Source organism: Hylaeus anthracinus, unplaced genomic scaffold (assembly GCF_026225885.1).
Source record: "Hylaeus anthracinus isolate JK02 unplaced genomic scaffold, UHH_iyHylAnth1.0_haploid 11989, whole genome shotgun sequence".
NCBI classification, from domain to species: Eukaryota; Metazoa; Arthropoda; class Insecta; order Hymenoptera; family Colletidae; genus Hylaeus; species Hylaeus anthracinus.
Window position 1 is genome coordinate 4,304,085 of NW_026534337.1, and position 23,624 is coordinate 4,327,708.

Here is a 23,624-nt window from a genome sequence, read left to right on the forward strand (position 1 = left end):
TATAATTTATAACTAAAAATTCAATTAATGGTTATTTTAAATCACATATAGAAATATATAGATTATGTTTACTTGTTGAATGCTGAGTAAAATATTATCGACAAGTAAGTAGATACTTAATTACTATTTGTTGAAAATCAATCAAGCAAATGAAGCTCAACATTTGGCCATTTGTTCTATTGCACGCAATATATTCTAAAAGTTACTTATAGTAATCAATTTGTTTTGAGATTTTTAGGATTAAACAGAACTCATTTCTCAATTTTTATACAGATAAAAAGAAACAAAGTTTTAAAGCCTCTTTTGGAAAACCTTTTACTTTCAAAAAAAAAATATTCAACTATTGAACGATCTGTTTCGAAAACATTTGTGGTAAAATTGTCGCGATCTTCGAATCTGTCCAAAAGATTAAACGCATCCACCGAGTTGGCGTCAAGTCATCAGCCACGTACCCCGTGCAAATACAACGATCGATCTGTTTTCCACATCCGTAAATCCGAACACGTGACATCGTTGGATGAAATATTTTCCCAGCAGGGCCGCTGCAAATCACGGCCAATACGAACGGAATATTTTAAAATTCAAATATGCCGACACCCCTGTTCCCGCGACTCTCAGGAATTTGGTCTATTATATTCCGTTTTTATGGACGGCTACAATTGCTATGCCTTTCCTGCAATCAATGCGCGACGACATTCTCCATGGCAAACTTCGATATCAATGACGAGTATGATGTGAATTTCACATATCGAAAATAGAATTACAACACTCTATAATAAACATAAAATTTATTTCAATTATTGGAAGGTTTCGATAACTGTAATTACGATTTGTAATTAAATCAAGCAGAAATTAATTATCGAGGGAAGCAAAATAACACGACAACACGTTATTTTTTATCAGTTTTAAAACAAATTCAAGCCATCATTTACATAAAAATGTATAAGAGAAATGGTCAAAATAAAGTATTGCAATTAAATTTTAAATTGACAATTATAAATTTAAATTCGTCAAAAGGTATGATGAATATTCCATATTATTTGTGTTTGATTAAAAAATAAATTCTGGAGCCTCTTTTGGAGAGAATTTATATCGATATAAAAATGGCTTGCAAGTATAACAAATAAAAATCAAGCCTTTTCAATCTCGACTAAACATACTTACTATACAATATTAATGTACACTGTAAATGTCTCAAATCTAAAAATGGATATGATTAATATAAATTAATTCTTGTTTTAATAACCATATTTTTTAGTCTTTATTTTCCCGAACATTTACCAACATATATCGGAGCGGTCAAAAATGGGTATAATTTGTGTTTAAATATAAATTTACAATAACGAATAAAAGTGAAGAAGTCCAACAAATTCAAGTCGATATACTTTTTATTAAACATAAACATTCAAAAGAATTAATCTTTCTTCTAGTTTTTGTTTACGTCACTTATTCAATCACTCATTCTTTAATTTGAACAATAATTAATTCATAGATAAACAACCAAAGTGGAGTAAAAGTAATCTCTTTCTTCTAAAGACAAACTAAAATTGATGCAATCCATAATAATCATTCATAATAAGTTTATGATTTGGTGATACTATCATTTTGCTAGAAACAACAATATTTCGCCCTGGATTTGCTAGTTGGATTCATCAGTAACGCTTACGAGGGTCTCGCGTTTACAATAGCGAATCCTGTCTTACGACGTTATTAATCGTTTGAGTAATCTGCTCAAACTAATTATGTATTAATAAAGTGTGGAGTAATTGGAGTCTGTTCAACAGACGACTGACAGTATGACATCTAAGGCAGAATCTGTCAGACAAGTCGTATCGATGAATTCAAATAGGAGATTCAAGACGAAACGCAGTAATATCGTTCTTTTTCCCCCGCAAATATTATTTATTATACAAAACAGAAGTTTTTTTGAAGTATTCTAACTAGGCCTCTGAAACGTCAGTGATCTAGGTCCCCTTTGATCTTCGAAAGAATCCGCTGCTATATTTTTAAACAAATAATAAACCGTAATGAATGTGTTTCCAAGAGAGCTGCAACTCAACGTTCCTTCGATAATCTCTTGGGAGACATGGTCATTAATTTGCGACTCTTCCCAGCCTTGAATGACCTTCTGTTGCAATTTGCTGATTCGTTCAGGACAAACATTATTCCGCTGAAGGCAAGAACATGCCACTAAAAACCATCCTCGTCCGAGGCAGGAAAATAACTTTTTCAAGAACTGTGACTTTACGTGTTGTTCGCCAAAACAAATATATATATATATCCAGATGTTCTTCAACCAACCTGTGTATCTCTAAATCTCAAAATGGTGACTATCGAATTTTAACTCTCCCAGAGTTTTAAATGCTTCGAAATAACTAAAATCAAATTCCTTAATCTCAGCTCTCTATTTCAATTTTAGTATCTCTGTACAAAGGTCGAATTCTTCCACTTAAAGTATGTAGAAGAAAAGGTTTTACAGTCTGATTTTTATATTTTTAAGGGATAGAAATAACTGAAATTAAGATAATCTGTTTGCATATGACAGTATATTAAAAAAATACTAAAAAAGGTTAACATACTAAAATAAAATTACAGTCCTCTGCTCCCTACATAAAACAAATTTAGATCACACTTCTCTAATTCTAAAAATATACTAAGAAAATACTAAAAAAAGGTTAATATACTAAAATAAAATTACAGTCCTCTGCTCCCTACATAAAACAAATTTAGATCATACTTCTCTAATTCTAAAAATATACTAAGAAAATACTAAAAAAAGGTTAATATACTAAAATAAAATTACAGTCCTCTGCCCTCTACATAAAATCAAAGGTCACGCTTCTCTAATTCTAAAAAAATACTGTGCAACCTGTCTATCTTTAATTTCTTCTGACGTCGTCCATTCAGAACGAAAATGCCGAGCAGTAATAATACTAAACACTCTTTTTTACATCTGGCACACCAGTTTCGGTATGGAAATTTCACGGCTGTGTACCAACCGTGAGCGGCCTCTTAAACTCTAATCTAATTTCTAATGGGTAATTGCATTTATACGCATCGTTTGTAGCGAAACGCGACCGAAACGTTTACCTTCCTCGACTTCAGCAAGTTCGAAAGAGCCCTTTAACCGAATTACGTCGTAACATTTCCGGCAGGACGTTTTAATACACGCATTCCTGGCGAAGTTACGCGTTTCCCGCGTTTGAGCGATTCCCCAATATCTCGTGTTCCCAGAATCTTTATTGGACCATCTGCGAACCATTTTCACACGATTGTTGACGTTACGGGAAGTTCTGTAGGGGAGATGTTTCCGAAACGGGACTTCTTCAGTTTCAACGAGCGTAACGTACAATAATGCGACGGGAATCGTGCATTCTAAAGTTTCCGATCTTACGACAGTCCTGCGATTATATTCCAACATTTGAGTGGTCTTCTGACGAGACTCGAGTAGGACCTCGGGTTACCATTAGCGATGGGATCGAATTCAATACGTACTCGCGAAACCAACAGAAACCAACGCGTAATGGTCACTTCATGCGATTCGATTATTATTCATAAAACACTATACTTAGTCTTCGAAATTTCATGGATTTTTTAATGTTGAATATACCAGGAATTACGAAATGCACACAGTACGGAATAATATAAAAAGAATATTAAAAGTAAAGTTCATGTTATAATATTTTTAGTTTAAAATACATTTCTATCTAGGTTCAATTTTTGTAAATTGGTACAAAGATTTTATTTTGCATAAAGATCTGCAGTCCTGCGATATTTAATTGCATTAGTTGTAGAAATTAATTCTGTACCTTTATATTCAATAATTTACATATAACTTTAGTTTAAATAGCAATGTAATAGCAATGTTTTTCACTGAAGAATTAACAAAATTAATTTTGGAAGACAAGTGCGAAAGAAAGTAAACTTGAATGAAATTCATGAAATTCGATGAAGTTACGAAAATAAATACTGCAAATCACTTCCATTTTAACGAAAGAAATAATCTTCGAAATAATATGCAACACAAAGAATTTAGAGAATAGGAGTAATATACTTTCTTCAAAAAGTACATGGTGTTTGACTAGATTCAACTAATATAATAATTAATATATAACACATAATGGTAGATTATTATACTCTATCTTTGCTATTAAAAGAATGCGATTAGTTTAATAATTCGTATTCGCTAGACACTTTTTAAATATTCAGAGATTAAAAGAACAGGACGACGTTATGGGTGGATCGCGGGGAGTGGATGTAACTTTTTTATGTGCTCGAAATGTCAATGGGTATTCGGTAAAATTAAAAAAGTTTCCGGAACATCATTTTTACTGATGTAGATATAAAGTTGTAAATGAATTACCAGAATCTTAATTATTAATATCATCAAGAACATCAAATTAAATGACAAATTAAATGACAAATTAAATTAGATGCTTATGCAATATAAACATATCACAGATTACTAAATAGAACCTTAATTGAACTGAATATACGAATAACATCTATAATTAAAACATAAAAAAATTATTAAAATTAAGTAACCTGCTCTTTTTTATTATGCCAATTCAAAAAGAATATATTTAGTTTCAAATAGCGGGAAGAGAAATACATTTTCTTCCAAAGTTAAAAACATTATGATTGCTTGAAAAGGCTACGATTTTTAACATTAGACTCGGTGGATGTATTTTTGGTGTTACTCTAATTAGATTTTAATTCAAAACTTATTGGAGTCTTGTTGAGCAAAGTTCATAATTAAACCTTCGTCCAACTGAAGTGTAAACATCGGTAATTTCAAAATTAACAAATCCCTGAAAGTTGTAATTAATAATAACACTGAAAGGAATTTTCACTTCACCGACGATGAGAGGACCTAAATGAAATCCTAGGAGCTAAATTCAGTTGAAAAGGAGTTTTGTTAGTTTTCGTTAAAATTAATCTTTATAAAACTCTTGAACAGCACATTTAGATTTAAAATGGAAAAATTCTTTCGTATATTTAAAAAATCAAGACACTTGAAGTAATTGCAAATTATTTTCGTATTTGAAAGATGAACAAAAATGTAATATGTTCTGTATAGTTTTTGCTATCCAGTTTAGGATCACCCTGAACTACATGGCAATTTAAGAGAAAAATATTTTTAGTACATATTGCGTCTATCTGCATTTCCTATTGTGCTATTTCCTATAGGCTGACTCCTATATGCATCTTTTTATAGTTTCTGGCGAAGTACAATCCCTAAAACGCTCCATACACGATACGACCAATCACTATGCCCATAAGTGGAGGTATGCTTGTGCTGCCAGAAATTTTATCGAGAATATGGAAGTGTGTTACTTAATTTTTTGTTCATTTTACATGAATTATATTATTTGTTCTTATGTTTTATATTATTTGATAGCATATTACTTATGATTTAGTTCAATTTATACATATAACAATCTACCTATTAAATTTGAATAAAGTTTCATTTCCTTGAAATGTAGGTTGAATGGAAGAAATATGATAATTTTATATTAGGGAGACGATTAGGGAGCGTCTAATTGTCATATTTCTTGCATTTTGTCAACGATTAAGGGAAGTAAAACTTCATCCAAAAATGTATAGTTTGTTATATCGAATAAAACATAAAATAAGTAATACACTACACAATAATATACAATCTAAAAATAATGTAAAATATAAAATTCTCCTATAGTCATTACTCCCTCTATTCTGTTCCATTATGAAGAAGCAATAATTATGTTCAATTGTACGTTACTTATTTGAATAATAAACTACCAACAATTTATATATTCAATTTAGATAAAGTTTCGTTTTGTGGAATAGTATGGATGAATGCAAAAAATATAATAGCTGAATGATACTTAATTATGTTTCTAAGTATAAAATGGTCTTATAGCCAGTACTCCCTCTATTCTGTTTCGTTATTAACACATTCGCGTCCGGCAGATATTTTACGTTTCTAATACCGAGCATTAACAAAAATAATAAAATTCTGAAGCTGGACATCGCAAATTTCTACCGTTAAGGCGAAGATAAAAATGACAAAATATGTTTTGAAATATCAATGTTTCAAATATGTAGTGCAGGGGGCCAACCTGCGGCTCTTTGAAGGATTATTTGTGACTCTCGATAAATGTACCCGAGTTCCCTTTTCATTCTTGTGCTATTATATTTTAAAAAATTATTATCGTTCCGTATGTGTACATTTTTTTTAATACTTTTTTCGCATACCTTTTAAATACGTATTTAATTGCGGCTCGCGAAAAATTTCAAATTTTGAAAAATGGCTCAGACTATCAAGGAGCTTGGCCATCCGTGATGTAGTGTATAAAATAAAAAGATTTTTATAATTTTTTCATAATCAGGAATAGAATTTGAAGAGAAGTGAATTCGCGTCAGCGGACACGAATGTGTTAAGAAACAATAATAATGCGCATTACTTAGTTTAATAATAAACAGGAATGAATATATTATTTGACAAAATTGAATTTCATTGCATCGCAGGTAGAATGCAAGAAATATGCAGGTTCAACGATAGGAAAACATAAATATCCTCGTGACACTTAAGACTTTCGCGACGTAACAGATACCTGTTCATGGGCACTTCACTGCACCAATGAACAGAACGAAATCGAGTTCGAGAAGCAGAAGAAGCATGAAGCGGAAATAAGGCGTCCCTTGTCCCCTTTCAGGTCGTATTATCAAGTATCTTCATTGACAGGAGCGAGAGATTCCTTGTAGTCCGTAATCTCCAAGCGAAACAACTCCTGCTAGCAGCAGTCGCCAGCGTGAATCTATCCTTCTCCACCTGTGAACCAACGACATGGAAACTTCCGTCGTAACAATTTGACGTATTCACGGTGGCCACTCTTTTGTCCCTTCTCGACTTGCAACCTGACACGCCGCAGTTCCCTGTACAAGAGGAAGTCTGACTTTCTTTCGAGATACTCAGGGAGCTTGCCGTCAAGTGGAAATCCATTGTTTCTCTTTCGCTACGTGCTCTCGTTTTTTTTTTTTTTTATCTACAAGAGACCCTAATTTTTCGTTTGAAAACGGCCGACTATCTGGCAACCTCTTGGCCAATTCGGCCAGGGAATCTGCCTGTCTGGAGGAAACAAGTTCCAGAAAACGAGGGCCTAAACCCTGCACATCAGTGACTTTCAACAGGAAGCCACATGGCCTATTCCTTTCCGGTGAGCGATATCGTATTTCTTGGAATTCACCGGAGTAATATTTACCATAGCGAGCTGGAAGGAACATTTGCGGGACGGTACAGGGACAAGAGGGAATTCCTACATTGTCTTCGCCCGATCACTATGTTCTCGAAGCTTTCCTATTGCCCCCGATGCAGTCCCTTGTGGCAATATTGACACCACTCGATTCGTGTTATCTCACTTCGTCTCGATGTTTCTATTTCTCGTCTTATTTACTAAGCAGGGAAATTTGGCAATTGATGTAAGCGGAGAAATTTGAACTTTTGAAGAAATAAAGTTCATGGGAATTTAATGACAGTATTCTTTACTATTTTGTCTGAAAAATGGTTTTGAATGTGGAAACACTTTGGTTATTTATATTTTTGCTAATGTCTTTGAAACTATAAGACATTGAATTTTGGATAGAGAATTTAGTTAGAATATTATTAAAAATTTATTTTATTAATAAGATATTAAGAATACAGAATACATAATAAGATACATGAGAATTTTAATAAACAATTATCAATAAATATTATTTTCACGTAATTAAATACCAGATAAAACATGTATAATACGAATATATTGAATTTATTAAAATTATATTATCAAATGATATTATTAAAGATTTATTTTTAATAATATTTCTCTCATTATGAATCTTTCCAGCATCTGCTTCATAAAAATTGTGATTGCAATTTTATGGACGTTTTCATACAGTAGAAGTATCGTCTAATCCTAATCAATTCTGTTTCATTTGATACCATATTCGAGTTAATTATAATTATATAGTTAAATATTGTATAATATTTATACGTATCCTGTACTGTGTGGCGATATTTCGGTCAGAGTTCTTGACTGAAATTTGAAAAAATCACAACTCTTGATTGAGTAAACGGATTTCAAGTATCAAAACGGGAAATTGTGTGACTTTAGGTGAAGAATTTAAAAAATATATAAGACGACCGAAAGAGCTTATTTTTTAGTACTTTCGGGCGGAAAAATATGTAAAACGTTGCCTAATTTTCAAAAATTCGTAGCTCTCTCAAAAATGAAAATTTTAGATTGAAACTTTTTTTCGTTGTAAATTTCATTAAACTCTACAAAAAGTATACCGAGAAGTTTTCTTCTAACTTGAAACTCCTATTTTTTAAAAATGAAAGAAGAATTTTGTTACAAATTCGCAAAAGTGTTGCTCGTCGATTTTGGTAAAAATCTAAAATTGCTTCGAAAAATTATTGCTCGCTTCTTCGGACAAGATGAAGCATATTTCGTTAAAATAACATGTACATACATGTGAGTAACTTTTATTATTTATGATGACAACATTACTAAATAAAAGAAGATTCTCGAAAAATATTCGTTCCTCGAAAATATATGTTTGTCAACAATTTCATGTCTCATCGAGATTTACAACTCTTTTTTAGAATATATTCTTTTTTTTTAAATTATTTTTCTTCTTGTATTTAAGAATTTTGGGATTTTTTTAGACAAAGAGAACGGCAGAAAGCAGATGAAAAGAACTAGGTTGGAATATAGAGATGAAGGGTTCTGTAGCGAAGTACTTAAAATAAAAAAATGTAAAAGTATCCTGTGAATAATGATGCCTGGGTGAAAAAGAGGAAGCCATTACATAACACACATTTATAAATAAAGCTTGATATTTCGCGAGAAGACGCTCTTTTCTCACCTGTACGTGGAATAAAATGCGTTGCTCTTTAAAGATGTATTGGTACTTGCCCAGTAAATTTCTTTCAAAATTTAAATACATTCTTCAATTCAGAACAAAGTGTACTTTTACAGTATGAGTATTGAAATTAATGTACACATCTTTTTGTTAAGATATATTGAAAAACCTTTTAGATTAAAATATGTATTCAATTCTTAGAAAGAAATTCTTTTTTTGTTATAATAGCTACATAAGTACGTATAATCCTTTAAAGAATTACATATCTCCAGTTGACGAAAATAAAGGATACTTAGGAACTTTTTTTAATGGATTGTTTTAATAAATTCAATATATTCGTATTATACATGTTTTATCTGATATTTAATTACGTGAAAATAATATTTATTGATAATTGTTTATTAAAGTTCTCATGTATCTTATTATGTATTCTGTATTCTTAAGATCTTATTATGTAAGACATTTACGTTCTAAGTTTACTTTATAAGTGTTTTCACCTCTATTTTCTATACAACAGTTCGATTTGACCGAGGCTACTTTGTATACAGCATTACTGGTACATACCTTCATATTCAACGACGAAATCGAAAATGGTAATGCTAGAGAATAGCATAATGCAGAACCATCATTCTTCGTTAACGCAGTAATTGGGATAGGAATAACAGATCACGCGTTTACTACGTGTAAATATAATTATGCAAATATACTGTATAACACAAATATGTACTTAGTTCAATATGCGAGGTAAATGCATACCATTGTGTTTTGTGAACTAAAATTACATTTGTCAATCCTCATTTATTTATATTACATAAAATAGTTGTTTCATTTTCAATTAAAATTTTAGACTTTTTAATAATAATTGGAATAAATACTTGTCTTATTTAAATTTTAGGTTTTCAGAGATTTCCTGTCAGATTTCTATTACTGAAGTAATACTTTGAGTGAAGTCAATTTATTAAAATTAAATAGGAGGCTCAAACAAAAATGAATTTAGATATATACTTGTCTCTTTATATAAAAGTCACATTTAGTATTTCCTTATGGTAAAACGTTTTCAACTATAATATTTTGAGTTACCTTCTTTACCAAATAAAAGAACTGAAACAATTACTATAATTGACAAAAAATTTTCTTGCAAATTTTAAAAGGTGTCTTGGATCCTTTAATTACTTCCAGTAGTATTTTTACTTAGTATAATGAATACTGAGGTGCGAATGTAAGCTCTTTGTAAAATCAACGATAATATGTCGGATGTGAACACGTGAAATACGTCAATCATGCAGAGTGGGTCATTAAAATAGGAACATCTAAATATATTCGTTGCTTACGAATAGGTGAAAAAACTGTGACATGAAGTTGAACCGCTCGAAGAAGTAGATAATGATTGAACACAAAATTTGTCAATATTATTCATTTTGTGACATCAAGTTCACCGATATTTCTAAAATATTTCTTAAACTTCCATTGCTTCAAATAACATTTGAAAAACCATCTTCGACATCAAGACTAAATCAACTTTCATTTATTTCTTTTTATTAATGATCGATACTGCATAAACCATATAAATAATATAACACTAAAGTTCGTACAATTTTTCATTACTTATAGCGCCTCCAAATTTCCTTACACCTTGACTTTGATTAGATATAAATGTTAATAAGTTACACCAAACACTAGGTACATAACATTAGTTTACAAAATAAAAAGAAAATGTATTATTTTGTATTAATTAAATGTATGTATTATTTTATGTATTTTGGCCTACTAAACTTGAAAATCGCAAGAAAAAATTTTTCTATGGATAGGTTTTTTTTATATGAATGTTTGAATTTCTTTTCGATTTTTTTCTGACATACCTTCACATTTTAGGCCACATCTCAAGTTAGAAACGTCCGATTTGGTCGTACAAGACGCCATTTGAAAGGTCATCGAATTTCCAACAATTGCTTCTAACATTATTTTTCAGTCGGTTCAAGAGTTTAAGTGTTACGAGCCAATATATATGAGAAACTTTGATTTTTTCGGCCAAAATAGAACACGAATATTTCTTCCATCGCCATGGAAAAATAGAAATTGTCAAATTATGTCCAGTTTCTTATTGTTTACGTATAGATCGCACTTTTACGAAGAAAACAAGCTTTTGTTAAAAAAAATCTATGGATGAATACCGGAGTTGGGAACAATTGAGTAAAGGTAACAAACATTGTTTGTATGTTGTTGCCTTAGTTCGATTGCCACATTGGCTCTACGAAAGCCTGTCATAGCCGATCAGTCCTCGCAGATCCATCGGGCGGAACGGATCTATATAGCGGCGTCGCGTGTGTTTCCTGGCTATTCTTGAACACCCTCCGGTTCTCCTGATCCTTCGCTGATCTCTGCTCACTACCGCTGACCATTACTGACGCATGTTGATCCCTATCAAACACTACTTACTACTAATACCGTTACTACTATTAACCGTTGCTGACCATAACTGATCACTGCTGACCACTACTGACCATTGCTAGCCATTGCTGGCCATTGCTGACCATTGCTGACCATTGCTGACCATTGCTGACCATTGGTACCTTGTACATGCCACTAATTTCTTCTACTATGGTTGGTATTTTCAAAAATGGATATTTTTGTGAGTAGACCATTGCTGTTTCTTGAAAATTATAATTTCCTCTACATACTTTTAGTCACATAGAAACAGAAATTCAATGACTTATAATTAGACTGCGGATCTTTATGCAAAATAGAATCTTCGCGAACGTGCCTACAAAAATTGTACCTAAATAGTAATTTATTTTATTTTGAAAATGTTATAAATATAAACTTTATTATCAATCTTTTTTATATTCTTGCATACTGTTTGCATTTTTGTAGCTTCTTGTACATTCAAATTTTCTATAAATGCATAAAGATCCGCAGTATATGTATAATTAATTTTAGTGTTGCAATTCGTTATAAAATGTTCAACTTGAATACATCAGGTGATCACGTGAATTTTATTCGATTAATTTCAAATTTAACACAAATCTTTATTATTAAATCACTAGTTCGTAGTGATTTCTACTTTATTAGTAGATCACTAAACGTAATCAGAAGTAAAAGAATTTTTCTTTATCCGCAGCTAATATTCGAACGTAGTTCAGTTTCGTTTTTTGTCTTATCGTTTCCATCATAACGACGAACATGTTCGGGAACGTATATGTACTTTAGAATTATGCATGCTCGCATGCTCGCATGCTTCCCCGAGGGATTGAAGTTTATATCAAAACTACAGCGCATTGAGTTAGTTTGAATTGTATTCGAATGTATGATGGAACCCATTCTCAAAACAGAGCCTTCAGAGCTACTGTAATTGACTCGCGACTTTGTTCAGATTCATGAAGGACACGTTGTCATGGTGCGTAACGTTGACTTTGTGACGTTAGGCAAACCAGGAATATTTTTTTCTTATTTTTACTTGCTTTTATAGTTTAGTTTAGTTTATTTTATTGCCATGTATACCTTTATGGGTTTTCACATTATATCCCCTTTTCCTTATCTAGTAATCTTATAATCTAGAATCTTTGGTTTACTTGTTTCTATATATTTCATTAGTTTTTAAATATTTTATTTATATGATTACAGAATTGTCATACAACTGTCTTAACATCCTTCAAAATATTTCTGTTCTTTCTTATATCACAAAAAATATTGAATATTTAGTAAAATTGAAAAATTAAAATTTGATACAAAACAATTATTTAAATTGTTACACCAAAAAGAAAGGTTGAGAATTCAATGACTATACAACACAAAATGGATTGGACAGAGTCTGAGTGGACTAACAAAGTTTAGAGCGTAGTACATTAACTATCATTTCCAATCGATCGAGAATTCTCGTCCCAAGGTAGGAACTCTAGTCTTCACTGTGGTCTCTACATAGAAACCTAACAATCGTTTCGAGCCCGATTGAGATGCAAATCTTGATCGTCTATGTGCTCGTTGTGCTACCCTACTCGAGACACCTCTCCTCGGTGCACTTACGCTTGTGTACGTTTTGAAATTATCGAGCTTGTTGATCAGTCTATTTTCACCCCAATCTTAAGGGTTGTACGTGCAATATGGGAATACTGGCAACCAAGCTAACAAAGGGAATTATCTTGACCAGTGAATCAGAACGAGTTATGTATGTCGACTCCTCGGCAGATATCTGTATTTGTTAATTATACAGGGTGGAACAATAACTTCGTCTACATTGAAAATCTCCGTTATTTATGGTTTTATAAAAAAAACGACAAACGACAAACTTGCGCTGTTTTAGGGCCATTTGTTATGGTAAAATATTATCTTTTTCAGGGTCATTTTGTTATGCGATTTCGAGGTTCAATCAATGTTTTTTAAAAATCTTTATGTAATAGTTGCTATTAAGACGATTTTACAATGGTATTATAGAAGTTCATTCAGGGTTATTGAAGATTGCGATATAAATTTATCGTAAGAATTGCTCGTATTCATTAGGTGACAGATTTATCTTCACAATTATTTAACAAATTTTTAATTTAATATTCGGGAAACGTAGCGATCCATTAAAAAAAAAAAAAACATTTATGATCTTAAAATCTTATAAAAAAACGATATTGGAGAAAATTATGTTGTACTATCATAAATGCTTCTCAAAATAGTACAAGTATATATAAGACATCATTTCCAAGAGTCGGTAATAGCGCTCGAGTTAGTTATTCCACGTAATAAATTTTAAACTCAGAGACTTGTAAAGTATATGATACAACATAAATCTCAATCTTTATTATATACTTTATGATATACAAGTTATTTCGACCGTATGTTATAAACTTTTGTAACAAATTTTCGTTCACCTGTTTCTTCTTGCAAAACACGAAACAAATTTCAAACAATTGCCACTTGTGTTGAAGTAGATAGAGTGTAATGGAAGTAGAGTCATGAAAATTGGAACCCAACATTTCTGTTATTTATGAAGGGTAGGCCGAAGGGAAGAATTAAGTGAAAGGTAATCGTAAAGATAAATGACCACGTGAAATAAATTTTCGTCCACTTGTTTCGTCTTGCGAGACACGAACAAATTATTTCAAATAAAAGACACTTATTTAGTAGGTACAGTGAAATGAAAGTACACATTTATGTTATTTATGGAGGGTAGGCTGAAGAAAAACTGAAGTAAAAGCTTATTTTAAAGGGTAAATCCTAAAAGCTTATCCTTGAAACTAAATTGCAAAAGCTTATCCTATTAGATGGATTGGAAAGTAATGTCGTTTTTGCAAATTGAAATACTTATTTATTATTCATCAGCTTATTGATTTTTATCAATCTGGCATTGAAAATGTCCACACTAGATAGCAGAAGGCTGTTGATAGCGAGGGTGATTACATAATTGACTAAAAATAGAAACTTATTAAGAACGTATTTCTTTGAATTTAATGTAAAAGAAGTGACATTACTTTTCGGTCCCCCTAATATTTTCATACTTTTGACAAAAAACGTGAATGAAATATTGGAAATTAATTATGAATTTTATATTCTATAACTATATATATATATAATCTCTTACAACACTCGAGATTCAGGTGATGTTTTGTGTACGGGAAGTTCAATCAGGACTGATTTAATTACGAGCGTACATGAGCGTGCACCGAATACCTATCATTACTGTGCACGTATCCACCCAATCCAATCTCCTCCATTGTGTTCCTGCCTTTGAGTGGTTAAACTGGCGTGTCGCGAATTAACATCATTAACTTCACTCGAGTGAACGCGTCGCACATCCTTTGACAAAAAGCGCCGTGAAAAATGCTCTTCTGTTGTATGCTAATCTCCTTGCATATGAAGAAGGAACATTCCATACAAAATTCCGACAGAATCCTAGAACGGAGATGAAAGCACCATGTTTATCACTTTATAGCGAACCAGAAAGTGTTGGAGTTGGAAGTCTTTGTGAGGTACGAAGGTTTAAGAAGATTTGAGCAGAGGTTGTTTTTTTGTTTTTTATTAATAATAATGTTCCCTTTCGGGGTACATGGATTTACGCGCAATTTTTGACAATGCATTAATTAATTACATGTTGTTACTCTTCTCTGCTACATCTGCTTTTTTATCTATGTAGCACCTTTTTTATCCATTTCATTCTTTCATCTACACACGTTTTTTCACACACTGTCATGACATGCTCTGATCATTCTCCTTCCCTCCATATTTTGCTTAGTATTCCTCGTAGCTTTTCTTTTACATTTTCTTTTGCATTTATCCTTACTTCATTTTTAAGTTTATCTTCACCCGGCTGCCTCTATTCTTCTTTTGTTATTTCTCTATCTGTAGTCGCTTTTCTTCCTCCTTCTTGTTTGACATATGTCAATATTTCTTCTAGATATTTTATTTCCATTTTTTTTCTGTTCCTGTTTCCTCGTTCCTCCTCCTTTCCTATGCACAGTTTACTGTTTTTCCTTTTGCTTTCGTTGTATTCTTCTTTACTTATTTCTCCCCTTTTCCATTTTCTTAATTCATTATTCAATTTTGTCCTACTCTTCTGCATTCTTTATCCCAATATGTCCCTTTTCTTGTTTTATTGTTTTTTTATCTATAGCTTTTTTTTATACATACACGGATTCTGTTCACGTCTAAGGAGATTGCTTCGATGAAAGTGGTGCAAAAAGTTTTATGCAGACTTGTCCGTTCAGAACCGAAAGAACTCAAAAATATGAGCCAAGCTATCGTTTTGGAGCATTTGATGTTTCAAACAAAAATTCATGGAGAATTTCAAACTTAACGAAAGGGATCGAAAGTTTACAAAATATGTTGTTGTATGGTAGTACACTGTTACACCAATTTAATTAAAATAACAGAAAACAAGATTCGTTACTTGAATATCGAACACGTGAATTTGGAATACTGATAACTATACTGCGGTTATTTATACATTTATAGCAAATGGAAGTACTTATGGGGCAATTTGTGGGAGTATGCACTAATACAAAGATGTGTAAAATATCAGCAATAATATTCTATTTAGGAAATAAGACATATTTTCATTTAAGTTTCATTTTCTTTTTTGTGAGTGTATTCTTAAAATGTTAACAGATTAGATTTTATTGTTAGATACTATCACACAGCATCGGATTCTGTAAACTGTCGTTAAGTTTGAAATTTTTCACGAATTTTTCTTGAAAAATCAAATATACCAAAACGATAGCTTGGCTCATATTTTTGAGTTTTCTCGGTTCTAAAAGGACAAATCTGCATGAAGCTTCTTGTAGCAATGCACTACCATGTAATAACATATTCTATAAATGTCGAACCACTTAATTAATCTATTACTATTAATTTTCACACACATTAGAAACTGTTTACTTTCTTTCAAATTAAATTTCACACATATTAATTTAGAATGAAAGTTTATTCGGATTGTACGTTAGCTTAAAGAATAGGAAAGAATGTTCCCTACCAAAGAGAAAATCCCTAGTTAATTAAATTGCAATTGCAAAGGAATGAATTATCATATTATTATTATAATACCCTTACAGATAAAGCAAAATAATTTAAAAGCCATAAAGAATGAGTAGCAAGTAACTCTCCAAAAATATAAATTCATACTTTATATATAATTTCTTTTAGAAAATATAATCTCGATTAAGATCGAAAATATCAGTTTATTCTTTACTTATATCTATCTAAGGTAGGAGTATTAACTTTGCTTGTTCATTGTTATCGAAGTTATTTTCACTCAGAAACGTCAGCGGAACATTTCTATTCATGGGTGTAATTCTTTACTAAAAGAGAGACATCGAGTGGGCGATGATACTAAATGACGCTCTTAATTCACGGTTGTAACGTTGTCAGTGGATTTCATCTTACCGACAAACACTTGACGACGACTCCCTTTTGTTTTGATACCACAATAACTTTAATGACAGGGGGATAAGGGTGGACGAGGGTGTAAATGATGATGTCGCATCTTGCATCGCTGCAACTCGTACGGTATGGGTGTGCTATTCCTGGCGGGATTACGCAGTAAAAGACAACATCGAAGCAATCAAGATCGAACAGCTCAGGGAACTACAATTCTTTTATTTTAGCTGTTGATTACTTCTCTTAATGCGGGATGACAGGGTATTATTAAGATTCTATGTTTGGCTTCGTATTCTAATAATATCAATGCCACTTTTGCGTATAATATTTTTCCTTGATGTTTTCTTATCGCGAATAGACCGAAGAAACTTTCTTCAAAATTCTTTACTCCTTAAATTTAACCCTTTGCACTCGAGGCCTTTTTTTGGTATCTACCAGCAACTCGAGATGCTTTCTTAGCATTCTACATTCTACATTCTGGATTGCCACGAATGTTAAGCTTCGATTGACTTCGAAGATGTTATTTTATTGACATTTCTAGTTTCAAAGGAATTAAACCTAAGAAGATGTTATTGCTGGTAGATCTGCTACGTGAAACCTGGTGGAGACTCACTTCTCGAGTGCAAAGGGTTAAAATCGTTTCTTCGCCAGTACCTAATTTTAAAAACATAAAAAAAAAGAACAGACGAAATTTATAATACCATTTTTTTTATCGATTGTTCATTTGTATATAAATTTTAATGATTTCAAAATCTTTTTTACGTGGAATTAACAACATTGTAATATTGGGTATTCGAAAAAGTTCGTGGCGTTTCTCAACCATTTGCATGATTTCATCGGATCGTTCTGTGATTGGCCGGCCACAGCGTGATCCATCTTTGACATGAAAATTTTGATAGAGCATTTTGTTCGTAAATACCACAAATTTGTTCACAAGCTTGCGTAGCATTTTTGCCTTAAACGAAGTGATATTGTAAAATGTAGCGAATTTTCTCATTATTTATCTCCATGTTCAAGACGTTACTATTGTTAAATCAATAAAAAAATTTAATATCTGTTTTTTTCTATCCGTAGTATAAACTGTAACCTTTGAAATGACATCTTCTATGTCCCAATATGTTATGTGTAAATAAAGATATACGATATTAAATCCATCTAGCGACAAAACGTCACGAACTTTTTCAAATACCCATTATTCGTATCCATGTTGGATTAACATACAGTTGGTGTAGAAAATATTCGTGCATCGATCATTTTCCAAAAAAACTACGTGAAATTGTAATTTATCAACTTATTTTTTATTATCAATGACATTCTACATACTCTTGGAAATCTCTAGAATAGACAGTACAAAAAAATGAGTTATTTATTTAAAGTAACAAAATTTAAATCAACTAAATGTTGACGTTGTTCGAGATAGGATTTTCTTCCATTTCCCTATTTACTGAAAATTTTATGCTTTCTAATTTGTACGAAGCAATAAACTGATGTGTTTATGTTACGAACTCAACTGTAAACAGTTCGTCATAAGAACAGTACGAATACTTATTGTTTCTATATTTCTACCGATTTTTCGTATCTCCTTGTTAATTTCACAAACTACATAAACTAATAATTGTTGTTTAGACTATATCTATTCTAGATTTTCAAGAAAATGTAGAAAAACAATTAAGAAACTACAATTTCACACAAAACTTTTTGAGAAATTGATCGGTGTGCGAATACATTCTACACCCACTGTACGTGAAATTTTTCTTATAAAAGAGTGAATTTGATTGAGAATTCTAAACTAATAAATTACAGTTGTAAAAGAATTAACATTGCAATTTCCTGACAAATAAAAGAATACTAAAAATAATTTGAAAACCATAAGAAACAAAAAACAAGTAACTCTCCAAAAACAGAAATATATAAAAGAAAAGTATTTAACGACTTTTCGTCGATAATTAAACGCTCTCCAGTTATCAGCATCCGAAATCCTGAAGCTTCTATCAACAAACCCAGTCGATCGTAAAGTACAGCAAGCATGTAGCGATTAACCGGCGAAACTTAATAATAGTAGATATACAATTATGAACTATAGGGGCTTTATTGAAATGTCCAGGCGTTCCGCGTTGCAATACGATTAAGCGTTGATTTACATAAGGGGACCAATCACGACGCGATCACGAACTGGAATATTATTCAACGCTCTTCAAACAAACGTAACGCAAATCAATGTTCACGTTCCGATCACGTTCCGTCGCGTTGAATGGCGTTCGTAAGCGGCGTTACCCCCGCGCCACGACTAAACCGCTAGTGTAAATCAAACCTAATTTCTTCCCGTTTCAGAAGGTCGGGATTACAATCGATGCGCGTTCCTGTACGCTCAAGAGGTGGCGGTATTTCCCATTTGCACTTGTGGCATAACCGTCGAAACGAGATCTGATTACGGCTATTGCTACTGCAACTCCAACTGCAACTGCAACTGCTACTCCTTTCTAGTGGGTTAGCATTAACCACAATTTGCGGTTGATCTCATTCGCCTTAACAGACGAGAATCGTGGCTGATGCATACGGATCGCTAGTTTGGAACGTTAATCCCCCGAAATTCCGTGGCCCCGAGACATAATGAAGAGTTGCATTTGATCTTGATCCAATTATACGCATCACGGCGTTAGCCGCTATTAATCACCTCGTTTGGGGTTGTTCCATATTCTTCTCTTTTATGGAGAAATATTGAAATGTAGGTCGAATTGTGAGTCTTGGTATTCAATTGATGTAAGTCACAAGAACAAAAGGAAGTTTTCGAGGGAGAAAGAAAAAGCAAAATTTGGTTTCGTATATCGTTTATGTTATGAAATAATTTAACCGTACGAGGTAAGCGCTTGGAGAGCTTGGGCGCAACTGGGCCTCGTCTCGATCAACCCGATAAATACCTCGGACTTATCCCCTCTCCTTTATACCCTCTTCTTTTTGGCAAAATTTCTAAAGCCGCGAACTTTTATGCTTGCGTGGGGTAGCCTGACGGCCCCGGATCGACCATAGGGTCAACTCGTGCCCGTTTACCTGCATAACCGAGCGCATTTTGCGACCCTATCGAGGTTTATTCTGGCCTAAGGACTGATGTCCTTATCCGTATGGCTTACAAGGCCACCAAAAATCTACGTTTCTTACCGACGCACTTGCGCAAGTTGAAAGTTCTTCTCTCAAATAAAATGTATATCTACGCTCTCACTGACCATGCGCTACCTTTAACATCATTACTTAAAATATCCCGGATACATACATCTCCATGTTAACAAAAATACACTTCCACAATGGACAAGTATGCTCAATGCCTTATTTGTCTCCATTTCCGAAATAACTTTATTTCTATTGTCCGCCCGCCGCAATAACCATGTACCAAATTATTAATAAACATAACATATATAACACTGATAACTAAACAAAAACATAACAACTGAAAATGTTGGATCTGTCTGCAACAATTGAACTGTATTATTAAATATTTGAATAATGTTTAACCAAATCATAATTATTAAACATCAAATCCTCTTTCTCGTCACTCAGCAAATTGGGGTGAATGGAAACACTGCTTTAAAAAGTATGTTAAATGATCAATTAAGCATTGTTGGGGGACTAGAAGCATTTTATTAAATGTTGGGATGAACAAAAATATTAGTAAATTTTTAATAAAAGCTACATTAATGAAATATAAAGACCAACGCAACCATATATCATTTAGAAGACACAAACTGAATTATAGGCAACATCGATTGACTCCAATCGATGACTTCAAAGTGGATGAAACTATCAAACAATTCTTTCACAGAAGTCAAAGATAACATTTTTCTAAATAAACGCCATCTTATTGTGGGTAACAATGTATGAAACTCCATTAAACAAAATTAATTTTTTACTTGTACTTACAGATGTAGTTTTGCATACGTACTTCAAAGCATACATATACAAAATATATAACATATGCGTAATATGCAAAGTACGAAATACATTTTTATAATTATTGAATGACATGACAAAATTTCTGTATTGGATTCACTTCTTCGCCTACATCCTATAAAAATATGCATGTGCATAAATGTTGCTGTATGCATTGTGAATACTTAGTTAATTCGGAGATCTACATGTTTAATGTACTTCGAAGTTTCAGATTATTATACCAACGTTTTTCATGAAAAGTCGAGAAGAAATAATCGTGAACATTTTTCTATATCTTTATATCTATTAGCTGGAACAATTAAAAATTATTTCTGACAATAATTTAATTAACAATTAAAAATATTTGTTTAAACAATGGTCGAGACTATGATTTTGCTGTAATATTTATATGTCACGTAGGCATTCTTTCTCGATGGATCAAACGAGAAAAGGTTGAACGAGGATTGGTTGACAACTGACGATCGATTAGAATGTTCACAAGGTCTCAAGGTTCTGTATTTACGAGGGTCGTTCGGAAAGTAAGTTTAAAGGTCTAATTACGCTGTGATAGAGTGGTCAAAACACAAAAACAAGGTCATTTTTAAAATTTTCAGACAATTCTTTATTTTTCTACGTAATCGCCACATCTTTCAATACATTTCGTATAACGAGTAACAAGCTTTTGAATTCCCAACGCGTAATGACTTTCGTCCACTTTGCGTTTGCTGATCGTCCTTCGCGCTCTTTATCGTGCAACTCTTCTATCGCCGTAAACAGAACATAATTCTCGATAAATTTCTGTGGCTGTGAAGTTTTCAGCGGTAAAAACCCGTATTATACTACGCGGTTCACACTTGGACGCAAATTTTAACGGAATCGCCATTATAAAATGTTACAAAACACGCGACAATCGACCGACCAGAGTCTACGACACACGAAACTGATCAAAATAAATTAGAGAACATGTTCTTAAAATTTTGTAGTTTTACCTTCTCACCAAGACCTGCGCTGACATCGTTAAACCTACTTTCTGAACGACCCTCGTAGTTTTGTATTTTAATTATCTCAGGCCTCGAGAAGAGAGTTTCCTTAAAGACAACAACTCCAGTGTTTGTTGTAGCGATAATCTCTTAGTGTTTTGTATTTGTTCTGCATTTTGAGTACCTCGGGCTGCGAGAACAGAGTTTTATTGAAAACGACAAGTACGTAGAATATATTTTATTTACCCTTAAATAAAACTTAGGATCAAAAAGGTTAAGCAAAAATAGACACTGAGAAAAAGTAAAACCCGCCAGAAATAATTTGGAAACGCGCGAGGTTCATCAAGACGGTAGAAATCCCTTCAGGGTTGATCAGAATATTCACTGAATCGAGACGCTTTTACCATGATCCGACCGTGTCTCTTTGAATCTCATTTCTAAAGAAATACGAATTCCGCTTGTGGTTTCTGGTATCCCAGGTTTCGGTGAATACGAAAAAGGAGTCTCGTGTGACAATCTCGGATGGAGAATGGTTTCTCTTTCGGAGGAGTGCCAAAGTTGCGGAGAAAGTTTCAATAAGGGAAAGTAGACCAGGGAAGTACGAAGGGCGAGACGGAGTTTAATATTTGATGGCGATTAATTGTCGTGATATTAAACTGGAAACACACGGGTGAATCTAGATAAGATATTTTCTTCTAAGAGGTAGCGATGTTTTTACGGTTTTCTTTTTACATTTTTTTAAAACTTTTAATAATAAACATTATAATAATATTTTAATACGGATTAACATCTAAGTTTCTGACGAAAAAATTGTTGTAACCAAAAATTGTACAGAATTTATTCAGCTAAAGATATCAATTTAAAAAATGGTCTAATAAACTCTTTTCCATAAAAAGTCAAAGTCACCGCATATTTTTCAATTGAAGGACACTTGAGGGTCATAATATAGTAAGCCATTGAATTTGTCTTCTTACCAGCTCCAAAGTTATGAAGTTAAAATTACACAGTGCCATTTAAAAAAAATAGACTGATTTCGACTTTTTATAAGTCGATTAAAGTGTATAACCGACTGAATACCTATTAATTGTTGTTACAATTCTTTCGACAAATTATAGAAATTACCAAATAAAATTATGCGATCCGTTAATGTAATTATTTTATAAGATTTATTAGTAAAGATTAATTTATTTGAAAATCAAATGAAAAATATTGGATAATAAAAATGCACATTATAAAATATTCAGATGTATTTTTACGTATGACTTTATATATAAATAAAATATATGATACATGCAAAAACATTGGATTATAAAAATGCACGTGCAAATATACATTTTTATAATTATTGAATGACATGATAAATTTTTGTGTTGGTTCCACTTCTTCGCCTATGTCCTACAAAAATATGCATGTGAATAAATGTCAGTAGTTCGTTAACTATTATAACGAATGATATTAGTCATGGACTATCGAACGGACAGCATCAAGTTATTAATGTGTAAACAGTCGTTGAGCGGATTCGCGCCTATTGTCATACATTATTCATTTTCTGTAGCAGTGGCTCGATAGACTGATGGGGTTGAAGGAGTGAAACTGTCATGCTTTGTGTGTTCGATGCTTCCGATTTGCATTGTGCACACGAAGAACCCTTTTTTCAAGCTGCTGATTTTACCATTCAAGCCTAAGTGTCTGGAAACTGACGTGGCATTTATGCCAAGTGAATTTACTGAATTTACAGACTGGTCTTGGCTGGTGTTTTACTGAAGAATTAGTGATCAATAATTTAAAAAATTCTAAGGTTTAGAGAAAGGCTATTTCTACTTATTTCGAGTAGGATTATAAAAATTATAATAAAAAGATTAAGGTTAATAGGCTGTGTGAAATTGGCAGCACGCTTTATAGAAACTCATACATAACTGAGAGTTCTGGCTTTGTTTTTAACCGACTTCGAAAAGGAGGACACGTATATATTTTTTTTCAATA

The 23,624-nt window shown here is 32.4% G+C and overlaps 1 protein-coding gene across 4 annotated transcripts in view; it reads left to right on the plus strand.

Moving 5' to 3' along the window:
- LOC128888046 (beta-1 adrenergic receptor-like) overlaps positions 1-23,624 on the plus strand; it is a 253,522-nt gene that overhangs the window by 28,773 nt on the left and 201,125 nt on the right. The window contains exon 1 of one of the 4 annotated variants that reach the window (XM_054144660.1): positions 11,181-11,515. The exons of 1 other annotated variant lie outside the window; for it this stretch is intronic. The gene's annotated coding sequence lies outside the window, so the exon portion shown is untranslated. Of the gene's footprint in view, positions 1-11,180; positions 11,516-23,624 lie in introns of those variants that run through there. 2 more of the 4 variants (XM_054144659.1, XM_054144661.1) reach the window with 2 other exon arrangements.